The following is a 26,691-nucleotide window of genomic DNA, read 5'->3' on the forward strand; positions in this document are numbered from 1 at the left end:
TTGAAAGAAAAAAAAATTAGTGTTTTTCAAGTCTGATTTTCCTCCATAGGTAAGAAAGCAGAAGGACAGAAATGAAATAACATTATTCTTTGCCTAATATATGCCAGGCTCTGAGGCTGGTACTTTATTAATTAATTCAATATACAACAACAACAAAAAAAAAAAACCAGTAAAACAAACTGCCAACCCTGTGAGGCCACTTTATAGATGGAGATGAAGCTCACAGAGATAAAGTAAATTGCCAAAAGTCACAGTCTTCAACTTGATTAATTTCAGTTACTTGGGGAGCTGATATTGCTTTCATTTTTATTATTTTGTACTGTTATATATTTCCTTTTCCTGAATTTAAGAAAATATTTCTACCATTTTGGTACATTTATCGACGTTTTTAGAGGTATCACCCACTGGGTTAAGAAGATGTTGTTAGGTGTTTTTTCATAAAATTGATGCATTATATCAAATGCCTTTTCTGAATTTCTTGAGATGATTATGCCATTTCTCTTTTGAATTATGATACCATGCTCCTTACAAGAGAGGCTGGGAAGACTTCGGCTCTTGTGCTTTGGACATCGTAAGGAAAGACCATCCCTAGGAAAGGATATCACAGATGGTAAAGCAGGGGGCCAATGAGGACAAGGGAAACCCTCAGTGAGATGAATGGACACAACAGCCAGAACGATGGACTCAGATGATGACTATGAAGTTGGTACAGAACCAGGGAACTTTTTTTCTGCTATACAGAAAGCCTCAATGGCAACTAACAACAACTGCATAGTGCTTAAGAGTCCATATTCTACATCCAGAAATGTTTTAAGTTCAACTCTAGGGTCCAACACTAAACTCTGCAACATGCTGTCATGGGTTGCGTTGTGTCCCCCCAAAATATGTGTCAACTCGGTTAGGCCATGGTTCCCAGTGTTGTGTGGTTGTCCTCCATTTTGTGATTGTAATTTCATGTTAAAGAGGCTTAGCGTGGGATTGTAACACCCTTCCCCAGGTCACATCCCTGATCCAGTGTAAAGGGAGTTTCCCTGGCATGTGGCCAGTACCACCTTTTATCTCTCAGGAAATGAAAAAGAAAGGGAAGCGAGCAGAGAGGGTGGACTTCATACCACCAAGAATGTATTGCCAGGAGCAGAGTGCACACTTTGGACCTGGGTTCCCTAGACTGGGGAAAGATTGATGAGAAGGCCTACAGAGAGAGAAAGGCTTCCCCTCGAGTGATGTCCTGAATTTGGACTTTTCACCTACTTTACTGTGAAGAAATAAATTTTTCTTTGTTAAAGCCATCCACTTGTGGTATTTCTGTTATAGCAGCACTAGATGACTAAGTCACACCATAAAACTTCCTGTTTTCTCGTCTATAAAATATAAATAAAATTACATACTTTTGTGCGGATTAAATCACTTAAGTGATGTAAAGTGCTGTGGACAGGGCTTGGCACATAGTGTGCACTCTGTGTGCTACTTGTTATTATTTTTGTCATTATCCACGTATTTTTTAACCTGTTAATGTGATGACAAGTCACATTTGTATACTTTTAATATATAAATGTAAGTGTAAGTGTTAAACCACTCTTCTGCCAATTAGACTAAACTGAATTTTGTCATTCAGCTTTATCTGTTTTATATACCACCTAGAATTATTTTACTAGTGTTTTGTTAAAGATTTTATATCTCTATTAGCAATGATACAGGCATATTTTGTTGCTTTATCTTACTGTCTATATTTAATTCTGATGCAACTATTATAGTTACCTCATGAAATGAGTTAGGGACCCTTTTTTTTAATTTTCTGAAAATTTTTATATATACATTTTGAGTGGTTTGCATTTCTTTGAAATTCAATAGAACTAGAGTGTAAAATTATTTAGCATAATATCCACTTTCTTCCCTTGGCTAATATTCTTGGAAAATTTAAGCTACTGTTTGAAGAACCTTTATTTCTAATTTAATGTCTAAAATTAAAGACTAATATTCATATTTTTCCTTAAGACAGGTTTAATAATATATGTTTTTAGAAATATTTCCTCTTTTGTAATGTGTAACATTTTAATTTCTGCTAGAAATCTTTAATTATAGTATCTTTTTTTTTATTCCCCTTATTACATGTGCTATATATAAATTGACAAAATGTTTCCAGACACCTTCTTAAAAAGGCTTCTTGTTATTGTAGTTAACATTATGGTACTGCTTATTTCAGAGCACATTTGATACATGTTTCCAAAGATAATCTGTGACAAAATTTAGAATACTACATAACTGAAAACATTTAAACTGTTAATACAAAGTAAATATAATCTCTCTTTTATTTGCATTTACAAAAACTGAATATTTAAAAAAAAATAACTCATTCACAACACAATGAACTAAATAAATTCACCCCGTACTCATTTATAAGAATCAAAGAAATATTCATACATTTTATTACCTCTAGTGGTTCTATGTTCTACATAGAAACTATTTTCTCATATTGTAAAAAAACACCAGTATTTCAGAAAGTTTAATATTACCCATTTTAAAATGTAATACGACACATAAAATGAAGAAATTATAAATTTATAATATAATGAGCTGTCACAAAATCAATACATGTATTTTACACTGACACAGTGAAAGGATTATATTTTAAAGCTAATGACATTGATATCATTCGTTTCTCATTTAAAATTTTTTTTTGTTTTCAAACAGTTTCAAATTTATGGAGAAGTTATAAGAATAGTAATTTTTGTTGGCCTGTCTTATGGTTCTCAAGAATATTAATCAGTTATTGTTTGCTAACTGTTTTGTATAAAAGAAATCATTATTTTAAAATGTAATCTCTGTTCACAGGTAAGAAATTTAAAAGTATTTAAAGTAATATCCTCAACTATCAGAATACGTAAAGCAAAAATAAAATGACCCTAACAAAAAAAAACCAAAAGGAAGGAGATACAATGTGGTGAAGCTGACAGAGAAGAAAGTGAAAAAAAAAAAAAAAAAAACCCAGATTATCTTTTGAGAACTTGTCTGGAGTTGATGTATCAAGTATTTGCAATATAGGCTCATTCTTTAACATTAATGAATGTTAACAGCCAAAAAAAAGTATTATATTAAAAAGAACTAAAGGTGAAAATATTAGAAAGAACTCCCTCAACTAGAATGAGACTGGATATTGGAGCTCAAAGGATGCTGAATATTTAATTTATACTTCTCGATAGAGTTAGACTGTTATTTTTTTACATCATTTGAATAGGATTTTAAAATTAGAGCAGGTTTTACAGTTCATGGAAACAAATTATTTTGGTGAAATATTAAGCTCATTTTGAATATAATTTATAACAGAAAATCATATTTGTCATTTCCCACTGACTGTACTTCCCAAACTCATTTTTAAATTACTTTTCAAGAACCCTAATCTTTAGACGTCTGCTTAATGCTTTCTATCTTGCATTTAATTGCTTACACCAGTTTTAAATGTCGGAATTCTAACAAATAAATTTGGTTTAAAAGACACTTTTGAAATAAAGATTTTACTGTATGTGTTATTGTTGTTAGGTGCCGTCAAGTCAGTTCTGACTCATAGTGACACCATGAAAAACAGAACAAATCAAGAGCCAGTCCTGTGCCAACCTCACAATCATTACTATGTTTGAGCCTATTGCAGCCAGTGTGTCAACCTTAGCCTCATCTGGTTGAGGGTCTTCCTCTTTTTTACCGACCTACTTTACTAAGCATGATGCCCTTCTTCAGGGACTTGTTCTTCCTGATAGTATGTTCAAAGCACTTGCGATGAAGTCTCACCATCCTCCCTTATAAGGGACGTTAAGGCTGTACTTCGTCCAAGAAAGATTTGTTCATTCTTCATGCAGGCCATGGTATATTCAATGTTCTTCACCAACACCATTATCCATAGGCATCAATCCTTCTTCGATCTTCCTTATTCATTGTCCAATTTTGGCATGCATATGAGACTATTGAAAGTGCTGCGACTTTGGTCAGGTGCACCGTAGTCCTCATAGTGACATCTTTGGTTTTAACATTTTGTTGCTGTTAGATGCCTTCAAATTCCTTCAACTCATAGTGACCCTATGTACAACAGAATCTCCATCCTCGCAGTCAATGGCATGCTTGAGCCATTTTGTCAGTCAATCTCATTGTCGGTCTTCCTCTTCTTCACTAACTGTCTACTTTACCAAGTATTATGTCCTTCTCCAGGGACTGGTCCCTCCTGATAACATGTCCAAAGTAAGAGAGACAAGTTTCTCCATCCTTGCTTCTAAGGATCATTTTGGCTTTACTTTTCCTAGACAGGTTTATTCATTTTTCTGACAGTCCCTGACATACCCTATATTCTTTGCCAACACCATAATTCAAAGGAATGATTTCTTCCTCAGTCTTCCTTATTCATTGTCCACCTTTCATATTCATATGAGCTGGTTGAAAATATCATGTTTCGGATGAGGCGCACCTTAATCCTTAAAGTAATATCTTTGTTTTCAACATTTTAAAGAGGTGTTTTGTAGCAGATTTGCCCAATGCAACACTTTTTTGATTTCCTGAGCACTGCTCCCATGGGTGTTGATTGTGGATCCAAGTAAAATGAAATCTTTGACAACTTCAGTATTTTCTCCATTTTTCATGATGTCGCTTATTGGTCCATTTGTGAGGATTTTCGTTTTCTTTATGTTGGGTTGCAATCCATACTGAAGGCTGTAGTCTTTGATCTTTATCAGTAAGTACTTCAAGTGCTCTTCACTTTCTGCAAACAAGGTTGTGTCGTCTGTATAACCCAGGTTGTTAAAGAGTCTTCCTCCTACCGTGATGCCATGTTCTTCTTCATATAGTCCAGCTTCTTAGATATTTGCTCAGCATACAGATTGAATAAGCATAGTGAAAGTATCAACCCTGACTCACACTCAAACCAGAACACGTATCCCCTTGTTCTGTTTGAACGATTGCCTCTTGGTCTGAGTACAGGTTATGAGCACAATTAAGTGTCCTGGAATTTCCATTCTTCACAATGTTATCCATAATTTGTTATGATCCACATAGTTGAATAATTTTGCATAGTCAATAAAACTCAGGTTAACATCTTTTTGATATTCTTTGCTTTCAGCTAGGATCTATCTGACATAAGCAGTGATATCCTTCATTCCATGTCCTCTTCTGAATCTGGCTAGAATTTCTGGAAGTTCCCTGCTGCAAGTGCTTTTGAATGATGTTCAAAATTTTACTTGCTTGTGATATTAATAATATTGTTTGATAATTCCCACATCCTGTTGGATCACCTTTCTTTGGGCTGAGTGTAAATATGGATCTCTTCCAGTAGGTTGGGCAAGTAGCTGTCTTCCAAGTTTCTTGGCATAGATGAAAGAGTACTTTCAGCACTGCATCTGTTTGTTGAAACATCTCAACTGGTATTCCATCAATTCCTCGAGTCTTTTTTTTTGCCAGTGCCTTCAATGCAACCTGGGCTCCTTCCTTCAATACCATTGCTTCTTGATCATATGCTCTTTCCTGAAATGATTGAACATCGACCAGTTCTTTTTGGTGCAATGACTCTGTATTCCTTCCTTTTTTTTTTTTTTTAATTCTTCCTGTGTCATTCAATATTTTGCCCATAGACTCCTTCAAAATTGCAACTCGAGGCTTGACTTGTCTCTTCAGTTGTTTCAGCTTGAGAACTGCTGAGCATTTTCTTTCCTATTGATTTTCTAACTCTAAGTCTTTGCACATTTCATCACTTTGTCTTCTTGACCCACCCTTTGAAATCTTCTATTCAACTCTTACTTTTTCGTTTTTTTCATTTACTTTAGCTACTCTGCATTCAAGAACAAGTTTCAGAGTATCTTCTGACATCTACTTTGGTCTTTTCTTTATTTCCTCTCTGATCTGCACATGCTATCATGTTAAAATAAAAGATTAATTTTAGCTCCAGCTCTCTGCTTCATTCCTAGGGTATTTTGTAAGTGTTATGTATTCTAGTTATCACAACAGTGCTAACATGCACACTCTTTATATATTCTTACTCCAATTATTTGCCTAGCTTAAACGGCACTTTCTAGGGATACCCTTTTTACTACCATTTTTAACAAATATTTTTATATCTTAATGTCTCATAACATAATTTTCTTCCTTCATTTTAAATCCTAATTTTAAATATACACACACCCTTTTGGTCATTCGTTTATTTTTTTTTCTACCATTTAAGTGTAAATTTATTCATTAGAGGGACCATTACCAACTTGTTAATCACTGTCTTGAATTCCCAGCTCATATACTATGACTTACATATGTATATAAATAAAAATCATATTAAGCCAATAATAGAAACTGAATGAAGTTTATTTAATATATGATTTGCAAATTAGAGCAACATTTTGACTACATTTTGACTTACATTGCATCTTACCAACATTGCCCTGGAAAAAGGCTGAGAATACAGTTTACATTACAACAATTTGCTCTAAAACTGCTTTCAGTCAGACCCTGGCTTCCCTGTTTCTCAAAACTGACTGCACATAGATAATTCTTCAGAGGAACCTGACGGCTAAGGCAAAATGATCTCCACTAAACTGCTTACTAGTCAACTGTTTGACTCAAAGATGACTTTAGGAAAATAGTTTCTACAAGGCTCAGGGTTCAAAGGACACCTAAGGGCAAATGGCCCGGGTGGGTCACACCAACTCCATGGACCCCACAAATCTGGATTTCAGAAGTATTAATACAGTTTATCACATTGACGATACTCAAATATTTTATTTTCTAATACAACTGATCCAGTCTCTGTTATGGGTATTGGGAAATTAAAGCAAAGAGAGTTGAAATAATTGCTCAAAGTCAGTCAGTTTGTAAGCAAAATTGTCTTTAGTTTAAGGATCCCATTTTTTAACTTTTTATAGTGCTTCTCTTCATTAAATGATTAAAAATGTTCAATAAAGAACAGAACACACAAGAAAAACCAGCCACATTATTAATGAATTAATGCATTTTGGCCACTAGTGGTCATTTAAAAATATGTTCATCACTGAACATCAGATTAAAACTAGCAAACATACTGTGACTCTTAGGATCCTCTTTGTTACGTTTTTCTTCTTTTCCAGTATTAAATAAGCTCTTCTGTTGTGTCTCATAAGTCTTATAAAATATAACACAATCACAGGAGTGACTATCTCATCACCTTTTCTTTGTAATATGACATGATCAAGGTAGTGCATATATCATCATGCTCACCAGTTCTGCCCACACTCAAGGGGAAATGGAATAGGCAGGGCATGCATACAAGGGATGGTGGGATGGGGAGTCTTGGGAGCCTACCACAGTCAAGAATTAGAGGAGGACTTGTCTAGCCAGTTCTCATGTGGTGCTGTCAGATGTCAGCTGCGTCTGTAGTCACCTGAATTTGGGACATGGTTGGGTACCCAAGATGGCTCATTCACATGGCTGGTATTGACTGGCTGACACTATGAATCTCAGCTGAGTTGTGGTCACAGAGATCACAAACAGCCTCTTCACCGTGGTGAGTCAGACATCTCACATGGAAACTGTAATTTGTACTTGGCTTCCCATGAATTGAGTTTTTTTTTTTTTTTTTTTTTTTTTAGTAAACTCAGCAGAAGCAAAATGGTTTTTTCTGAGCTAACCTTGAAAACCTCATTCAGTCATTTTCCGCCATAATCTGTTGGTCAGATTGGTTTCAAATCCATCTAGACTCAAGGAAAGGCTACTTCCAATGGGAGGAGTGTCAAAGAATGCGTGGGTATGTTTTGAAATCACCATAGGACACTAGACTATCAAGAGAGTCAGGCCAATTACACAATCTCTATGAGGCTCTGTATAAAAGGGGTAGCAATACCTACTTAACAGAGCTCTTACAATAAGAAAGCATGAAAAATATGAAAGTGGCTGGAATAATATAGACATTTGTGTGTGTGTGTGTATGACTTTCACTGACAATTGTCATCTATTCAGCCTGTTATGTCACTAAAGGACGTATACTGGTTCTATATCAAGAGAGGGCATACGTGATACTTTCTCTAAGAAATGATTTGTATAATTCTGATAATGGGTGCTCATTGCTTAAAGAGTTTGTATTCTCAGATAATTCACGTGCTGTAGGTTCATAGGCATCTAGTTTGGTCAAATTAGACGAGTCTTCATGCAGGAACATATCCTGATCCCCTGGGAGCTTTGGAGATGAGTTTTCATATTTTCCTTGTTATTACCAACAGCTGAAGCAACAACAGGCTCCATCTTCATTATCTTCAGCACAATTTCAAACTCTTCTCTTTCAATATGACCTCAGACGAAATAACAATTCGCAACACTTCTTCAATCTTCATAACAAAGCCATAAGGTATAGTATCTTGGAGTTGTATTTGGTACAAATACATATATTTAACTGAATACCCATGAGAGTCTCAAGTTTGAGTAGTTACATCTGTTTCTATGCTATGGTTTTTAATTAAATGTGCACTTTATATTTCTCTGTTTCCTATTATTTTTATTATTTAGACTATGTTTACCTATTTCAATTATAAGAATGACTACTAGCTAGGTAGTTAAGGTAGCCCTTTAATTTATTTGATTTCAAAGTGTCTTTGCGTTCTATTGAACGTAGAATTTTTTGGATTAACTATCGATGATAGCACTTTTACTCAGAGAATTCCAGGAATGAGTGAAGTTAGTAATAACTTGTGATGTTTTTGAAAGTAAAATTTTGATGTAAGATATTTGAAAGATATAGTTCTGTCCTTTTATAACTAAAATGTATAAAGAAAATATTATATATAGTAGTATGAAGTTTGGATTTATAATCTGTTGGAAGTCTGTCAGTGGTTGATATTTAAGTATAAAATGTACATAAATCACAAATCTTAACATATAAAGATGTTTCTTATTTTTACTCGGTAAGTGAACCAACCTTCAAAATAAACACTCTTTACACATCACGACAGTTTTAAAAAATGTGTAATTTAATGCTTCATGAACCAATGATTTTGATACCGTGAGTGGCTTGAACTTCACATTTGGAATAAAACTATTGTTTTTCTTTGCTTCTTTAGAGCTATACAGTTTCCCCTTGACGCTCCGCAGGTTCTACCAAGCTGTGACTGATATACTCCCGGGATGGGTCACCAAAGAAGATTCACTTAACCTTCCATAGTTCTTGGGATGTTTACTTTAAATGTTTTTTTTCCCATAAGCACTTTATGTGGTAGAACAGATCCCTGGGCTCTAACAACTCAGAAAAGCTTACATTTGACTTTCAGCCAAACGCATTTACGAGCATATGTTTTCCCAAAATGGCAAGTCTGGAATTGTCACTACACAAATTCTTTGGAAATCTTTCATTTATTATTCAGAATGTAAAATAGGAACGGGCCTATTAATCTATCAAAATAGCAAGGGAGGTTTTAGTTATAATGTCGTCCTGGTATGTGCTTATTACCTATTGTAAATCTCCCCCTACCCACCAAGATTGTTTAAACTCTTCATGCTGAATGCTGATAACAAAAATGAAACAAAATGCACTATTTCCATTTATTTCAGTTAATTGCTAGGAAGATGAAAAATGCTTAGGAACAATATTCAAAACTAATTAAATGAAATTGCTTAAGAGAAGGTTATTATGGTTGTTAGTTGCCTTAAATAAGTCAAAGTTAATTGAAAAGTATTACTGTCATTTCTCTCATATATATCTCCAAACATATTTATCCTAGAATACCTGTGCCACGTATATGAAAGAAACCGCGATTTGATTTATAGAGTCACTTATAACAACATAGGAAACCCTGGTGGTGTAGTGGTTAAGAGCTACAGCTGATAACCAAAAGGTCAGCAGTTCAAATCCACCAGGTGCTCCTTGGAAATCCTATGGGGCAGTTTTACTTTGTCCTATAGGGTCACTAAGAGTTGGAATTGAATCGATGGCAATGGAAAAAAAAAAAATGTTCCTGGGTATAACTAATAGTTTGCACTCAACCTGTAACATCAAGGTTGCAGAACTGAGTTCATCCACTGGTGCCATGGAAGAAATGCCTGGCAATCTGCTTATGTAAAGATTACAGACAAGAAAACCCTACAAATTAGTTCCACTCTGTAAAACTTGGGGTGTTCGTGGGTCAGAATCAACTTGACAGCAATAGGTTTGGTTTCAGTTTTTAGAAAAATTAACTTGTAACCTGTTACAAGTCCCAAGTGTAGACTATTGTTTCTTGCGCTAACTCCATTAGCCACTGATTGCAATTATGAGAAGTTGTTATTAATTTGGAGGAAAAAACACCCATCATGCCAATTGCCACCTTAAAAAAGCCTCTATTAATAATCTAAATTCATTCAGCTTGCACTGTTTCTTATCCTGCCCCACCCTTTCCAAATTATATTACATAAATTAGCCTCCTGTCCCATTGAAGGAAGGCTGACCAACTTCCTGGACATGCAGATGACACAACCTTGCTGGCTGAAAGCAAAAAGTGCTTGAAGCACTTACTTATGAAGATTAAAGACCACAGCCTTCAGTATGGATTACACCTCAACTTAAAGAAAACAAAAATTTTCACAACTGGACCAATAAGAAATATCATGATAAATGGAGAAAATATGGAAGTTGTCAAGGATTTCATTTTATATGGATCCACAATCAACGCCCATGGAAACAGGAGTCAAAAAATTCAAAGGAGGTATTACATTGGGCAAATCAGCTACAAAAGATCTTTTTAAAGTGTTAAAAAGCAAAGACATCACTTTGAGGGCTAAGGTGAATCTGCTCCAAGCCAAGGTATTTTCACTAGCCTCATATTTTTTTTCATATGCATGTGAAAACTGGACAATGAATAAGGAATACGGAAGAATTGATGCCTTCAAAGTGCAGAGCTGGTGAAGAATATTGAATACACCATTGACTGCCAGAAGAAGAAACAAATCTACTCATGGAAGAAGAAAAGGCAGAATGCTCCTTAGAAGCAAGGATGGCAAGACCACCTCATGTACTTTGCACATGATATCAGCAGGGAACAAGTCTCTGGAGAAGGCCATCATTCTTGGTACAGTAGAGGGTCAGCAAAAAGAGGAAGACCCTCAATGAAATGGATTGACACCCCACCCCCACCCAGTGCTGTCAAGTCGATTCCGACTCATAGCGGCCCTATAGGACAGAGTAGAACTGCCCCATGGAGTTGTGGCTGCAAAACTGGACTAAAACATAGCATCGATTGAGGATGGAACCAGACCGGGCATTGTTTTGTTCTGTTGTAGTTAGGATTGCTGTGAGTTGGAACCAACTCAAAGGCACCTAACACCAACAACAACAACAACCCATTGAAAACCTTATTCCACTCTTCTCCAAAAGGATCAGGACCTCATAAAATTTCACCCTTGCACATAGTTCCTGCATTTGAAACAATGAATAGCAATCACCTTTTTTTTTTTACTCAATCTACAAAACCAGGATCACTAAAGACATACTTTCTAGATCTATATGCCCCATCTTCAATGCTCCTATCAGAATTTAAATTTCTTTAGAATAAGGACTGTCTTTTACAAAATATGCACTTTGAGCCATTCCATTCTGTGATCTGATGTAATTGTCCTCCATTTTCTGGTATTATGTGCTTGTCCTTCATTTTATGCATTGTAAATTCTAAACCTCTATATGTTAATGAGGCAGGATCAGTGTGGGGTGTTGTCATGGCTTGAATTGTGTCCCCCAAAATATGTGTATCACTTGTGGTATTTCTGTTATAGCAGCACTAGATGACTAAGAAAGGTGTATATTGAGTTACACCCTTAATAAAGGGCATGACTCAAGTCACACACTTACTCAAGTCACTGCCTTGCTCAAGTCACTGTCTTACTCATGTATCTGATGTAAGGGGAGTTTCCTTGAGGGTGTGAAGTACATCCAATATATATGGATGCTCTGGCAAAGCTCTCTCGCTCTGGTTCCTACATCCAGCCTGTCACCCTCTGACCTCCAGTTCTTGGGACTTGAGCTAGCAGCCTTCCATCTGACCTACTGATTTTGGGAATTGCCAGCTACCACAGAGCCAACAACCTGTTGTCTTACCTGTCAGTTGTGAGTTCATCAGTCCCTGCAACCATATGAGTAAGGAGACGTCTCCACCCTGACATCTAACTTGCTAGCTTCCACATCTGTGTGAGCAATTTCCTTGAGATAAAACTGCATGTGTGTGTGTGTGTGTGTGTGTGTGTGGTGTGTATGTGCATGGCGGCAAAGAGGTTAAGAGCTCAGGCTGCTAACCAAAAGGTTGGCAGTTCGAATCCACCAGCCACTCCTTGGAAAACCTATGGGGCAGTATCACTGGTTTTGCTTTTCTAGAAAAGCCAGCAAATAAAAACAAAAATAAAAAAAACCAAACTAGTTGCTATTAAGTTGACTCTGATGCATGGCGACCACATGTGTGTGGAATAGAACTGTAGCGCTACACCATAAGGTTTTCCAGGCTGTGACCTTTCAGCAGAAGAGCACCTGGCCTTTCCTTCAAAGTGCCTCTGAGTGAGGTTGAACTGCCAGTGTTCCGATTAATATTCAAGCACTTAACTGTTTGTGTCATCTGGGGACTCCTTTGACCAATAAGATGCTTAGTAAATTTAGCTGAGTATCTTCACAGCTAGGTTGCTAGGGGTTCAAATCAGTCCCCACCATTTCTTACAGGTTACTGGTACCCTAGTAAGAAGTCTACAAGTTATTTGATGTTGGCATTCTTGTACAGATCACAACTGGTACCCTAGTAAGAAGTCTACAAGTTATTTGGTGTTGGCATTCTTGTACAGATCACAAGTCTGAAATAAATGATTAATTGAGATTTTTAATAGAAATTTCATAAAGTTCTTACTAAACACTACCTACCCACGTTGCCATCAAGTTGATTCCGACTCATAGTGACCCTATAGGACAGAGTAGAACTGCCCCATGGGGTTTCTAAGGAGCTGCTAGTGGATTCAAACTGCTGACATTTTGGTTAGTAGCCATAGCACTTAACCAATGCACCACCAGGATTTCTATCTACTAAATACTACAGTCTTCAAATTTTAAAGAGCTCTAGAAGAACTGTGGTTTAGTTAATACACTTAATTTATTTAAGGAGATTCTTCCCTTCTCAGCTATTTCAAATTGTTTACATTTTCTTTACGTTTGTTACATCTTCATTTTGGACTATTTATTGTATTGTCTGAAAAAAATGAATGTTTTTAATATAAGGGATAACATGTCATATTTTAATAGTTGTATGAGTCATAATTCACACGTTAACATTTCTGCTATCTCAGGGTATACGCTAGTTTAAATGTTAGTTTAATTGACAGTACAATTTCTCAAGCAGTTCATAAAACATTGACGCATTTTAGTTTAAGTAGTGTCTTAAAGTCAATGAAATAAAGCATTATTTATCACTAATTTTACTTAGGGAATCCCTGAGTGTTGCAAATGATTAAACACTCAGAACTTAACTGAAAGATTAGAGGTTCAAGTCCACCAGAGGCACCTAAGAAGAAAGGCTTGGAGATCCACGTCTAAAAAATCAACCATTGAAAACCCTGTGGAGCACAGCTCTACTCAGACATATGTAGGGTTGCCATGAGTCAAAATCCACTCAACAGTAATTTTTTTTTTTTTGGTAATTTTACTTAAATAACTGTTAGATGCCTGTGAGTCTATTCCGAGTCATAGTGAACCTATGTATAACAAAACGCGCCATCCTGACAATAGTAGCTTTGCTTGAGTCTATTATTGCAACCACTGTGTCAACCCATCTTATTGAATGCCTTCCTCTTTTTCATTCACCCTCTACTTTACCAGGCATAATGTCCTTCTCCAGGGATTGGTCCTTCCTGATAACATGTCCAAAGTAAGTGAGATGAAACCTGTCCATCCTGGCTTCAAAGGAGCATCCTGGCTATACTCCTTGCAAGACAGATTTGTTCATTCTTTCGGTAATCCATGGTATATTCAATATTCTTCCCAAACACCATATTTCAAAGGCACCAATTCTTCGGTCTTCCTTACTCATTGTCCAACTACTGTACTGTAAACAATAAACAGGATTTCAAGGTGACACAGTAGCCACTGTGTCAATCCCTGTCTTTGAGGGTTTTCCATGGAGATTTTGAGTGCCTTCCAAACTGAGAAGCTTATCTTCCGGCACTGCATCGGACAATGTTTCCTTTCTATTCATGAGGTTTTCACTATACACAGAGCAAAATCCAAAGGCATGAATTGAAAACTATCCTCCAGAAATTTACATAGCACATGCTAGTACTTCATATAGGTCTTTGTTCAAATGTCATATAATCTTGATCACTTCATCCACGTTTATTTTTTCTTGGAACCTTTTGCAGAAACCTTGCATTACCTAGGCCTTATTTATTTATCTACATTGTCTACCGTAAAGTGCTTTGGTAGGTCTGTCATTATACCATTAATTCTGAGAAGAGTTTCCAGCCTATATTTATTCAAAGGCATTTTTTTTTGGGGGGGGGGGTGGTGGTAAATGAATGAACACATTAATGATTCTGCTGTTGGTGCTTTGGTAATATACATCTTCCACAAAATAAAATTCTTTTACATCAAAAGTCATTGGCTTTGATAATTGCAAGTAAATTCTTATCCACTATAAATTTTTAAAATATTTTTTGAGTAAATACTAAGTTGTTTCCAAATACATCTTCCAAAAAAATCTGCAAGCAATGTTAAGGGTTATTATTTAGGAAAAACAAATTTTGAAAAACAGAACAAAATCTTTGAAAATTATCTCTGCAAATCAAACAAAATTTTGTAAATGAAAAAGTAAAAACCAAATGATATGGCATTATCTGTGGCAACCAACTTTAACACTATTGTATGCGTTTATACATATTTAAAAAGTTTACCGATTTTTGGCATCATGCTGTTAATTAACAGGACTCACGTTATTACAGGGAGGGATGACATGGACCGCATTCCGTGACAATAAACGTGGTCCTGCTTCACACTGTTTAATAACTAACGTGCCATTATTAATCCAAAATTCCAGGTGAAAGTATAAGAAAAAGAAATACGTGGGCTGACCCAGTTTACTTATTAGTGGGGATAGGGGATGGCACCTCTGAAAAGATTCTTAAATGAATGGTCTTGTCACGAATATATGAATGAATGCTTCCACATTTATTTAGAATATTTGACCCTACACCTGCCAAAAATGTGCCCTGTGGAAAAAGCAAACCACCTCATTAAACAACAGAATGGAGTTTTAGTCAGAAATTTGGAGTTCAACAGCAAAAAAATGATTTTTAAGTAAATAAGGACTTTGAACCATAGCTCAAATATTTTCATGGAAAAATAGAGAACCATTTTGTATCCTTTCCTTCTCTCACGTACTCTCTTCATATCCTGTGGTAATTTTGACGACCATCAAAATCCCCTGAAAAAATTTCTGTACTATTCTGTACAAACTTATCCTCTGATAAGTTATTTACCACACACACACACACACGCTCAGACAAGATCAAAGAATAAAAATAAATCTGTTCTGACAGAGGTAGATACATCTTTGTGGGAAGCATAAGGAAAAGAACTACATGGGCCAAGCCAGTACACTTATTGTTGAGAAGAGAGGATAGCAACTCCGGAAAGATTCTTAAACGAATAATTGTTTGTCACAAATACATGAATGAATGCTTACAAACTTATTTAAAGTATTTTACCCTGAAACATATCATGGATACTTGAAGTTAAACATTGAGCTTGTAGTGAAGGGCAGTATAATGTCTTTAAAAACAACAATAACAACAAAAAATTGATGTTGAGTCGATTCCTACATGGGACAGGGAGGAACTTCCCCAGAGTCTCCAAGGAGCAGCTGGTGCATTCGAATTGCTGATCTTTTTTTTGGTTAGCAGCCAAGCTCTTAACCACTGTGCCACCAGGGCTCCAAGAGGTAGATAATAGTGAAACATTCTTTAACAGCCATGTTTCATGTAAGCCAGAAAAAATATACTTTTCATGAATTATAGAAAGTGAAAAAATAATAGATAAGAAAACGAGCAAGCCATTCTCCTTAGAAATATGGACAAAAAATGTCTGGACTGAACATTCATTGAATTTTAGAGTGCAGATGTTGCTAATTATTATTTTCAAAGCTCAATAAGTTAATCACAGTTCTTAGGAAAATATCCACAGGAATAATGTATTAAGTCACAACTAAACTCACTCTTTGAAGGGAGAGCAGCTCATTGTGCGACTTTAAACATAGTTTGTGCAAACATTTTGGGGCCTGGCCAATAAACCAAATCAAATAGCCTAATGAAATCAGTCATCTTAAGAGGAATTAATCAGGCTGATGATTATTCATTACAAATTAAGAAATTAAAAAGTGATAAATTGTTTCGATAGCAGATAAGGGTAGCTGACAACTTGTTATACATGCTCATAATATTTATTATAATAATATTAATCATGCATAGCTGTGTTTCTCTTAATGTAGTGAATTTAATTCCCTAACAGTTCATTCAAAAAGTGTGTTTTGTGTTCTCAGGAGGGGCGCTGATTGTGTAAAGATGCATTATATAATAAGGGCTATAAGATTAGTTTCTCATGTGTTCATACATTTGTTTAGAAAAGATGAGACATTTTTCCTAGTGAAACCCCAGATAAATCTCAAATATTGGAATGCTAATTGAGTAGCATAGCATCCAATTTGTCTTGTTATTGAGTCATTGCATGTCAATTTTATTACTGTGTTAAGATCTCACTGGGAACTGTGAATTTGAAGGTATTCCAATCCTGGGAAATAAATAGGTTCACCTTAATGAAAATCATCACACCATTGCATCCCAGCTCCAGGAAGGTGAGTTTTTCTTCCTAATTCGTATTCCTGCCTTAGCATACAGGTCAGGAGGCTGCCACCTCTCTTTGTAATTCTGGATTATCGGAAAGAACACATTTAGTCTTTTGGTCACTTACGCTCTTTTTCTTTCCCTTAAATATTGCTCCTTAAATGGGGGAATGTTTGGACAGCTTGATTAAATTCTGACATAACTTGAGGAAATTTGTTTCTTCATATGGGTAGAATTATTTTGTTCTTAAATTCAGGATATGTGTTGTACTTTTTCTCAAACTTGCTGTCTACTCTGAAGCACACGGGTCTCTATGTGTTGAAATCAACTCTATTGTGGCTGGTTTTTACCCATTTTACCCATCACGCATAACCACTAATCTATTTTTGGTCTATTGTGGATGTTTGCCTGCTCTGGACATTTCACATAGATGGAATCATACATATGTGGTCTTTGAGGACTAGCTTCTTTCGCTTAGCATAATATTCACAAGGCTTGTCTATGCTGCAGCATGTATCAGCACTTGACTCCTTTTTGTTTGTTTCAACAATATTTTATTGTGGTTTTGGTGAAAATTTACACAGCAAATTGCTTCCCCTTTGACAATTTCTACTCAAGTTGTTCAGTCACATTAGTTAAATTTTTCACAACGTGACAGCATTCTCATTAATTGCGTTCTAGTAGTTCAGGTTCCAGTATTCTAATTTCCCTGCCCCCACTTGTCTTCTCTCTCTGCTTTGGAGGAAATTGTTGACCTTTCTGTATATGAGATAGATGGCTTTTAATGGAACCCATATTCATGGGTAATATCCTTTATTTTTTGTGCCAGTCTGTTATTTTGCTAAAAGGTGACCTCAGGGAATAGTTTCAAGGTTTAAAGAGTACCTCAGGGCGATCAGTCTCAGGGAGTCCCCTAGTCTCAACTGGTCCAATCAGCCTGGAGTTTTTAGGAATTTGAGTTATGTTCTGCATTTTTCTCCCATTCTACCTGGGTCCATCTATTGTGGCCCTGATCAGAATGGTTGGTAGTGGTAGCTGGGCTCCATCTAGTTCTTCTGTTCTTGGGGCAGATGAGGCTATGGTGTATTTCAATCTTTCTTATTGCCATTGTATCTATATAACACAAGTACTCTATCCATTCCTCAGTTGATATACACTTGGGATGTTTTAACATTTGACTAGTATGAATAATGTTACCACATTTGTGTGCAGCTTTTTCAAGGATGCATGCTTTCATATCTCTTGGTTTTATCTAGGATTCAAATTGCTGGGTCACAGCTTAACTGTAGACTTAACTTTTTGAGAAGCTGTCAGAATGTTTTCAAAATAGTTGCACCAGTTTACAATCCAATCAGCAATGAATGAGGGTTTGATTTACTCTGCTTCCTTGCCAAAACTTGCTACTGCTATTTTTTAAATTAGTTTTTTATGTTTTTATCTTAGCTACTCTAGTGGGTTTGAGAGAAGGTCCCTTAGTGGCACAGTTTGCATTTGCAGTAACATCACTAGGGTTGGTGTCACCCAGTGTGATAATTCATGGTGTTACCACACCCCCAGAATCTCCTCCCATACCGGACCATACAGAATCCTTAGTAATGCTTTTTTTTTTTGGTACTAATGTTACTTGTAAACCATAATTTTTTTTTTTATAAAACTCCTTCTTTTCCTTTCATTACTACTTCATTCTCAAAGAAAGTTATCCGTATAGGTTCACAAATACTAATTACCACAATATTATCGCTAAAAAACAAGAAAATTTGACAAAATTGGCAACTACGAAAACATCAAAGGCATCTGTTTGCAGAGCATGTTGACAAAGCCATGTGGTTTTGTAATTGGGTAATCATGGCAGCTCTGACCAGAGGGCATTGGAAGGTTAAAAAGAAAATTAGCATAGAGGTTTAGCCACGTAAGATGTAAGCTGGGCTTATGAAAAATGTTTTTGTTGTTATAACTAATAACAGGGATATTTTTATTAAAAAATAATAAATTTCTGCTAACATGGCACAAAAATTTTATAGATAGTCTTCTGATAGCATCACTGGTGTGGTGGGCACCCCCATATGGCCCTAGTAATCCACTCTGCATTCAACTACTAACTTAGTGTTGGTGGTTCAGTCCCATCAAGTGGCACCAGGAGAGAAAGGCATATAGTCATCTGCTTCTGTAAAGATTACAATCCAGGAAACCCTATGGAGCAGTTTTACTCTGTAACGTGTGGGATCTCCATGGTTCAGAATTGGCTCCACAGCAATGGTTAGTAGATATGAATCATGTCATTAAGGTTTTCAGAAGCCCTGGGGGTGTAATGGTTAAGAGCTCAACTGCTAGCCAAAAGGCCAGCAGTTCGAATCCACCTGCTGATCCTTGGAAGCCCTACAGAGCAGTTCTATCTTGTCTATATGGCCCCTGTGAATCAGATTTGGTTGGATTTTTTTTTTTTAATGAGTAGTGATGCTGAGCATCTTTTCATGTACTTATTGACCATTTGTATCTCCTTTTGGATAAATGGCTATTCAAATCATTTGCTCATTTTTTAATGGGCTATTTTTCAATACATTGTTAAGTGGAAAGTGTTCTTTACATATTCTGGATACAAGTGCTTATCAGATACATGATTTGCAAATATTTTCCCCATGTGTATATTGCCTTTGCAGTTTCTTGACACTGAAGGATTTTTTTTTTTTTTAATGATGTCCAATTTATCTATTTCTTATTTTGTTGTTTGTTCTTGTAGTCCCCTGTGTAAGAAACCATTGCCTAACCCAAAGTCATGGAGATTTACTCCTACTATTTCTTCTAAGTGGTTTTTGTGTGTGTGTGTGTGTTAACTCTTTCATTTAAATTGGTGATCAATTTGAGTTCATTTTATATAAGATGTGAAGTTTAGGTCAAAGGATTATTTTTACGTGTGGATATCTAGTTGCTCTAGCACTATATGTTGAAGAGACAATTCTTTCCCCAACATACATCATGACGCTTATGTCAAAAATCAGTTGACTAAAAAGTAAGGGTTTATTTCTGGATTCTTTAATTCTATTCCATTGATCTTTGTGTCTATCCTTAATGCCGGTGCTATACTCTTTTTATTTCTGGAAATTTTGTAGTAAGTTCAGTAATCAGGAAAGTGAGTCTTCCAACTTTGTTCTTTGTCAAGATTGTTTTGCCTTTTCTGGTTCCTTGAATTTCCGTATGACTTTTTTTTTTATTATGATCAGCTTGTCAATATATCCAAATCTTGGATCGCTCCTGAGAGGGTATAGCCTTGGGCACGCACACAGTCTTTTGAACTGCCAAGATTGCGTGTGATTTACTTTAAAGCCTGGCCTCCTAGGAGTCAACACTAGGTCAGTGTAGCTGATTTTTCAGGCAGTTTTTAGGCGGAGCTTGTCTGAGCAAACAATATACTACCATATACTGATGGGTCTGTGTGCAACTTAAGGAATGCTTTGAAGTGTGCCATATATCCTGCTCTGGCTGCCTGTGAGTGGGTGCAACTGAGTACATGTGCACAGCCTTTTGACCAGCAGGCTTGAGTTAGTTCCTAAGAGGGTTGGGCAAAAGCATAGGGAATGCCTGGAGCCTAGCCCTCCCAGGGTGAAAGCTTGACTACTGGGAGCTAGTAGGGAAGGGTAGTCCCTGTATTCTTACCTGGGTCTGTCCATAATATAGCACCCAGGGTAGAACTTCCATAACAAGGAGCTGCAGAGCTGGGTTAAGAGAACAGTCCATGCCTCAAATGCCACTGGCTCTCACTGTTTTTTTGTAAATTTTGTAGATTTCCTTGAATGAATATTTCTCCATTTGTTGTATACACTTAAAGCCAATGTCCAGATACTTTTAATAATTTTTTAAAAATTAATTTTACTAGATGAATTTTTGCTTTGCTGGGAAAAAAGATCCACCAAGTTTCTTACTCAGCAATCCCTAGTAAGATATTATTAATAAAACTTCCGTAACAAAAAATAAAATAAAATTGATGATACAATGCCTAAGCACTGATTTAGTCATCAAGGAAACTCTAAAATTTTCACTGAACTATATATAAAAATCATAGTTGAAACAATAGAAGAATAATTCTATACTTCTAAAGGTAAGAGGAATGAAAAAACATGTACAATTCATTGTACTATCATAAAGGTCTAAAATATATTTTAGATTTCAGAGTTGCTGGCACACTAATTAGCAATAGTTTGCTATACAAATGTTTTCTGCAATGGAAATACTTTTTTTAATCAGGATTCTTTACAAGAATCACTTACATGTAAGCTGGATGAAATAAGAGACGGCCTAGTGGAAATTCAAGTTGGAGATTGCAAACTGTTTAGACAATGTAGTCTTCTTTGTGTTATCTCAGGCTGCACGTACTCATAGACCTGAAAAAAAACAGAGCAATAAATAATGGGCGTATCACTTAAAATTTAACTTTGATTTCTTTCACCATGCTTCAAAAGAGTGGTACTTTTTTTTTAATCATGGTAAAAATTCGATATTACATTTTTAAATTTCATTGGTGGACCAATAAATGAATAACTAAGAATTGAATAAAATATTTACTTTTTAAATATGAAACATATTCTTGTTCTAATGGATTTCTTATAATGCAATTGATAATATAGGTGCCATAGTAAAAAAAGGCACTAAAAGTAAGGCGAAGGAGAATTACACATACACACACACACTTTAGAAGTGAAATCTGCTTAGGTATTATTACTCCCCTAGTTTTCATCTGTCTTTTTGTATATTTTTGCCAAGAATAAGCCAATACATAAGGAGATTTATGTTCTCCTTCTTATATTAAGAAGTTTATAACATTTGAACACTGTCATTTCAGATGAGGTGTTTTACTCCAATTTTGATGATGTTTATAAAGACATTTACAACAATCCTGTGTACGTCTGTATGTGTGTGTATAGAGAGAGAGAAAGAGAGAGCCCTGGTGCTAGCACAATGGTTAAGAGCTCCGCTGCTAACGTAAATGTTGGTGATTCAAACCCACCCAGGGGCTCCACAGGAAAAAAGACCTAGTGATCTGCTTCCATAAAGATTATAGCTTAGGAAACATGGGGTCGCTGTGAGTAGAAAATTGACTCAATGGCACCTAAAAACAACAACCATATGTGTGTGTGTATATTTTGGTTACACAATTATAGAATATAATTTAAAATTCTTTACTGCCATTATTATACTTCTTTTAATCATGACCATCAATGATGTTCACGTAGCTTGGAGAAATAGGAATAGCATTAACATGAAGACTCTCATGTGCTAAATTTATTATAAGCCTGCCTTTAATGTGAGTTTTAAATAAGTGAATATCAATATTTGATTCATTTTCCAATATTCCTTTTAGGCTTACAGTTAAATAAGATAGTGCAATATTAACAACTTTGAAATTGTGTCAATCTGAAATTGAGGCAATCTGAAAGGCTTCTTCCATTAGGTAATTTGATCTTATTATCTCAGGTTAACAAGGAGAAATTAAACTATCAAAATTAGTGGAATTTATCCAAGATAAACAAAAAAAATTGGTGATTCATAAAGACCTCACCAGTCCATGGCAAATAGTTGCTAGATTTGAATTCTGATTCTTTTCCTTGTAGAAGATGTAGTCCCAGGGTCAAGTTAAAGGTGAGTTAAGCTCATAAATGAAGACATGTTGTGTGAGTGTTGTTTAGTGAATATTCTTTGCGCTTACAACAATGAGTGAAACTGTCCTAATTCTGGAACGTAAATTCTAATGTTATCTCTGGTTATGGAACAATGACTACACCAGTAACCAAGGTTTCTCATTAGTGATCCAACAGTGCCCTCAATACTGATTATGAAATATAAAACTTTCCAAAAGTATATTACAGCTGTGACTTTACATTAACACCAACTGGTGCTCAGACAGGCTTGTCGAATGACTTGTAGACATTAATGTAAAATTATGTTGCTGATTTTAAGTATGAGGGTCACCCAATAATTTCGTGTTCCAAATCTTCTGACTCAGAGGCTACTCCTTTAAAGCAACCCTATGTAGAAGTCAAATTCTGTTAAAATGATCTCATAGTGTTCCCCCTTTCTTGTTAAAAATTGGGATTGATAATTTTGGAGCACTCTGTATGTATTAGCAATACTGTGTTTGTAGATTAAATGATTATCCTGAATGCATAATTAATTTTTATACCAATAAGAGTAATATTAACTATGTTTTTTTTTGCCCAGCTAATAAAATTCATATTCATTTCTCCTGTTAATAGACCAAAAAGTCTTTTAGGTTCCTTGAATTTATATATACATGAGCCCACATTAACCTCTATATTTAATGTAGAGAAAATAGGGTTGAGAAAATAAGCTTTTATTGGTGTTCATTATTTTGATTGCCAAGCGTAAAATAGCAGTACCAATTATCTATTATTTAAATATTTATATCTGTGCATGTTTTCTCCAAGAATATTGTTTTCATGAAGAAAGCCAGATTATTAAATAAAGGTCAGTTTCTCAGGTAGAAAACCAGGGTTTCAATGCTTCCTTCTCTTCAGGGAAATACTGCCGGTTACCTCTGATCTAACAATGATCTGTGGAATGCAGCCAAGGAAGGCCACTCACTGCTGTGATCTAACGGTGGCAACCGGATGTTCATGGGCCCCAGTGACTCCACTGGTCACCGATGCTGTTTTGTTTTGTTTGGCATTGTTTTGTTTTCTTTGGGGTTAATTTTATAGGTTGTATGGAAAGGAAGAACCCGTCCTTAAAATCCCTCCAGGTTATTGAGGCCTTGGTCAATACAGGCACGTCATTTAATTGGAGCACCAGACTTGATTACAAGGAAAGTCTCTACACCATTGCTACTTTGGGTGGCATCATTGACAGGCTTGGGGCTAATTAATTGAGATTCTCTCTAGGAGTCCTGGTCGTGCAACAGTTCAGCATTTAGCTGTTAACCATTGTGAACCCACACAGTAGGAGAAAGATCTGTAGGAGAAAGTAGATCTGTAAGAGAAAGTCTTGGTGATCTCTTCCTGTAAAGAGTATAGCCAAGAAAACCCTATGGGGCAGTTATACTCTGTCAGGTGGGTTTTTATAAGTCAGAGTCAGCTTGAGGGTACTCAAGAACAAAAACAACAAAGCATTGGTATGGACCATAAGTTTGGTGGCCCTTAATAAACCGTGACCCTGCAATCCACACCCTTGAATTGCTGCCTCCCATATTGACTCCTGGCCTTGTGACTGGGTTTTGCCAATGGGACATTAGTAAATGTGGTATAAGTAAAGGCTTGGTAAAGACTTATACATTGGAGCTTGTTCTTTTGGAACACTCCAAAAATCTATTATGAGAAGAAACTCAAGCTACCACAAGGAGGGAGGGAGAGAGAGGGAAAGAATGAATCACAAAGAACATGATCACAAAGGGATAGAGGCCATCTTTCCAGCTATAGCCATTACGGTACAGAACTGTGAGTGCGGCCACCTTGTACGGTCTAGCACATGCCTTCATCTGACTGTAGCTGCAAAAAATGACACCAAGTGAGTCCAGGAGAAGAGCCAGTCAAAGGACTATGAAAAATAATAAGACTGTTTTTGTCTTAAGCCACTTAACTTTGGAGTGGTTCATTACACAGCAATAGACAAATGAGATGAGTGGTGATTTGAAACTTCAGCACGTTCCATATAAATCACCTGCATATCTCGATAAATCACAGATTATGAATCAGTGGTCTGGGGTTGGGGTCTAGGATTCTACATCTCTAACCAGCTCCCAGGTAATGTCAATGATGCTGCTCTGCAGACCACATTTTGAGTAACAAGGTTCTTGAGGATCAATGTTGAATTGTCCTTGGTCTTTTCTGAGACTTTTCTTGAGCATCTGTTTGTATTAAAAACCCAGATAAATCATCCTGTTTCCAAGTCCTCTTTACTAGGGTAGGGAGCAAGGTAGATGTGCCGTTCTGGTAGTATGTATGGACTATTATTTCATCTTGTGTGCATGCGCTTATGTGACCCAAGTTTTTGCTGTCTGCAGAAATCAACTTTTGGGGGATAATTTTTTTTAATGTTCAAATATAACACTTAAACCTCCCCAAATTAATCACCTCTGAGGATTCTCAGGAGGGTTATACCTCTTTTCATTACATTTTTTTTTTAAGTAATTTTTATTGTGCTTTAAGTGAAAGTTTACAAATGAAGTCAGTCTCTCACACAAAAACCCATATACACCTTGCTACACACTCCCAATTACATTCCCCCTAATGAGACAGCGTACTCTCTCCCTCCACTCTCTCTCTTTTCCTGTCCTTTTCACCAGCTTCTAACCCCCTCCACCCTCTCATCTCCCCTCCAGGCAGGAGATGCCAACATAGTCTCAAGTGTCCACCTGATTCAAGAAACTCACTCCTCACCAGCATCCCTCTCCAACTCATTGTCCAGTCCAAACCATGTCTGAAGAGTTGGCTTCGGGAATGGTTCCTGTCCTGGGGCAACAGAAGGTCTGAGGGCCATGACCACCAGGGTCCTTCCAGTCTCAGTCAGGGGCATCTGCATCCCACTGCTCTCCTGCTCCCTCAGGGGCTCTCTGTTGTGTTCCCTGTCATCGGTTGTACCTGGGCACCATCTAGTTCTTCTGGTCTCAGGATGATGTAGTCGCTGGTCCATGTGGCCCTTTCTGTCTCTTGGGCTCGTAATCACCTTGTGTCCTTGGCGTTCTTCGTTCTCCTTTGATCCAGGTGGGATGAGACCAATTGATGCATCTTAGATGACTGCTTGCTAGCGTTAAAGACCCCAGACGCCACTCTTCAAAGTGGGATGCAGAATGTTTTGTTAATAGATTTTATTATGCCAATTGACTTAGATGTCCCCTGAAACCAAGGTCCCCAGACCCCTGCCCTTGCTACGCTGGCCTTTGAAGCATTCAGTTTATTCAGGAAACTTCTTTGCTTTTGGTTTAGTCCAATTGTGCTGACCTCCACTGTATTGTGTGCTGTCTTTCCCTTCACCTAAACTAGTTCTTATCTACTATCTAATTAGTGAGTACCCCTCTCCCACCCTCCCTCCCTCCCTCCCCCTCTCGTAACCACAAAAGAATGTTTTCTTCTCGGTTTAAACTATTTCTCAAGTTCTTATAAGAGTGGTCTTATGCAATATTTGTGCTTTTGTAACTGACTAATTTCACTCAGCATAATGTCTTCCAGGTTCCTCCATGTTATGAAATGTTTCACAGATTCCTCACTGTTCTTTATCAGTGCATAGTATTCCATTGTGTGAATATACCACAATTTAATTATCCATTCATCCATTGATGGGCACCTTGGTTGCTTCCATCTTTTTGCTATTGCAAACAGTGCTGCAATAAACATGGGTGTGCATATATCTGTTCGTGTAAAGGCTCTTATTTCTCTAGGATATATTCCAAGGAGTGGGATTGCTGAATCGTATGGTAGTTCTATTTCTAACTTTTTACGGAAGCGCCAAATCTATTTCCAAAGTGGTTGTACCGTTTGACATTCCCACCAGCAGTGTATAAGTGTTCCAATCTCTCCACAGCCTCTCCAACATTTATTATTTTGTGGTTTTTTGGATTAATGCCAGCCTTGTTGGAGTGAGATGAAATCTCATTGTAGTTTTGATCTGCATTTCTCTAATGGCTAATGATCGTGAACATTTCCTCATACATATGTTAGCTTACCTGAATATCTTCTTTAATGAAGTGTCTATTCATCTCTTTTGCCCATTTTTTAATTGGGTTGTCTTTTTGCAGTTGAGTTTTTGCAGTATCATGTAGATTTTAGAGATCAGACGCTGCTGATCAGAAATGTCATAGCTAAAAACTTTTTCCCAGTCCGTAGGTAGTCTTTTTACTCTTCTGGTGAAGTCTTTGGATGAGCATAAGTGTTT

The sequence above is a fragment of the Elephas maximus genome, chromosome 2 (genome assembly GCF_024166365.1).
Source record: "Elephas maximus indicus isolate mEleMax1 chromosome 2, mEleMax1 primary haplotype, whole genome shotgun sequence".
Lineage (NCBI taxonomy): Eukaryota > Metazoa > Chordata > Mammalia > Proboscidea > Elephantidae > Elephas > Elephas maximus.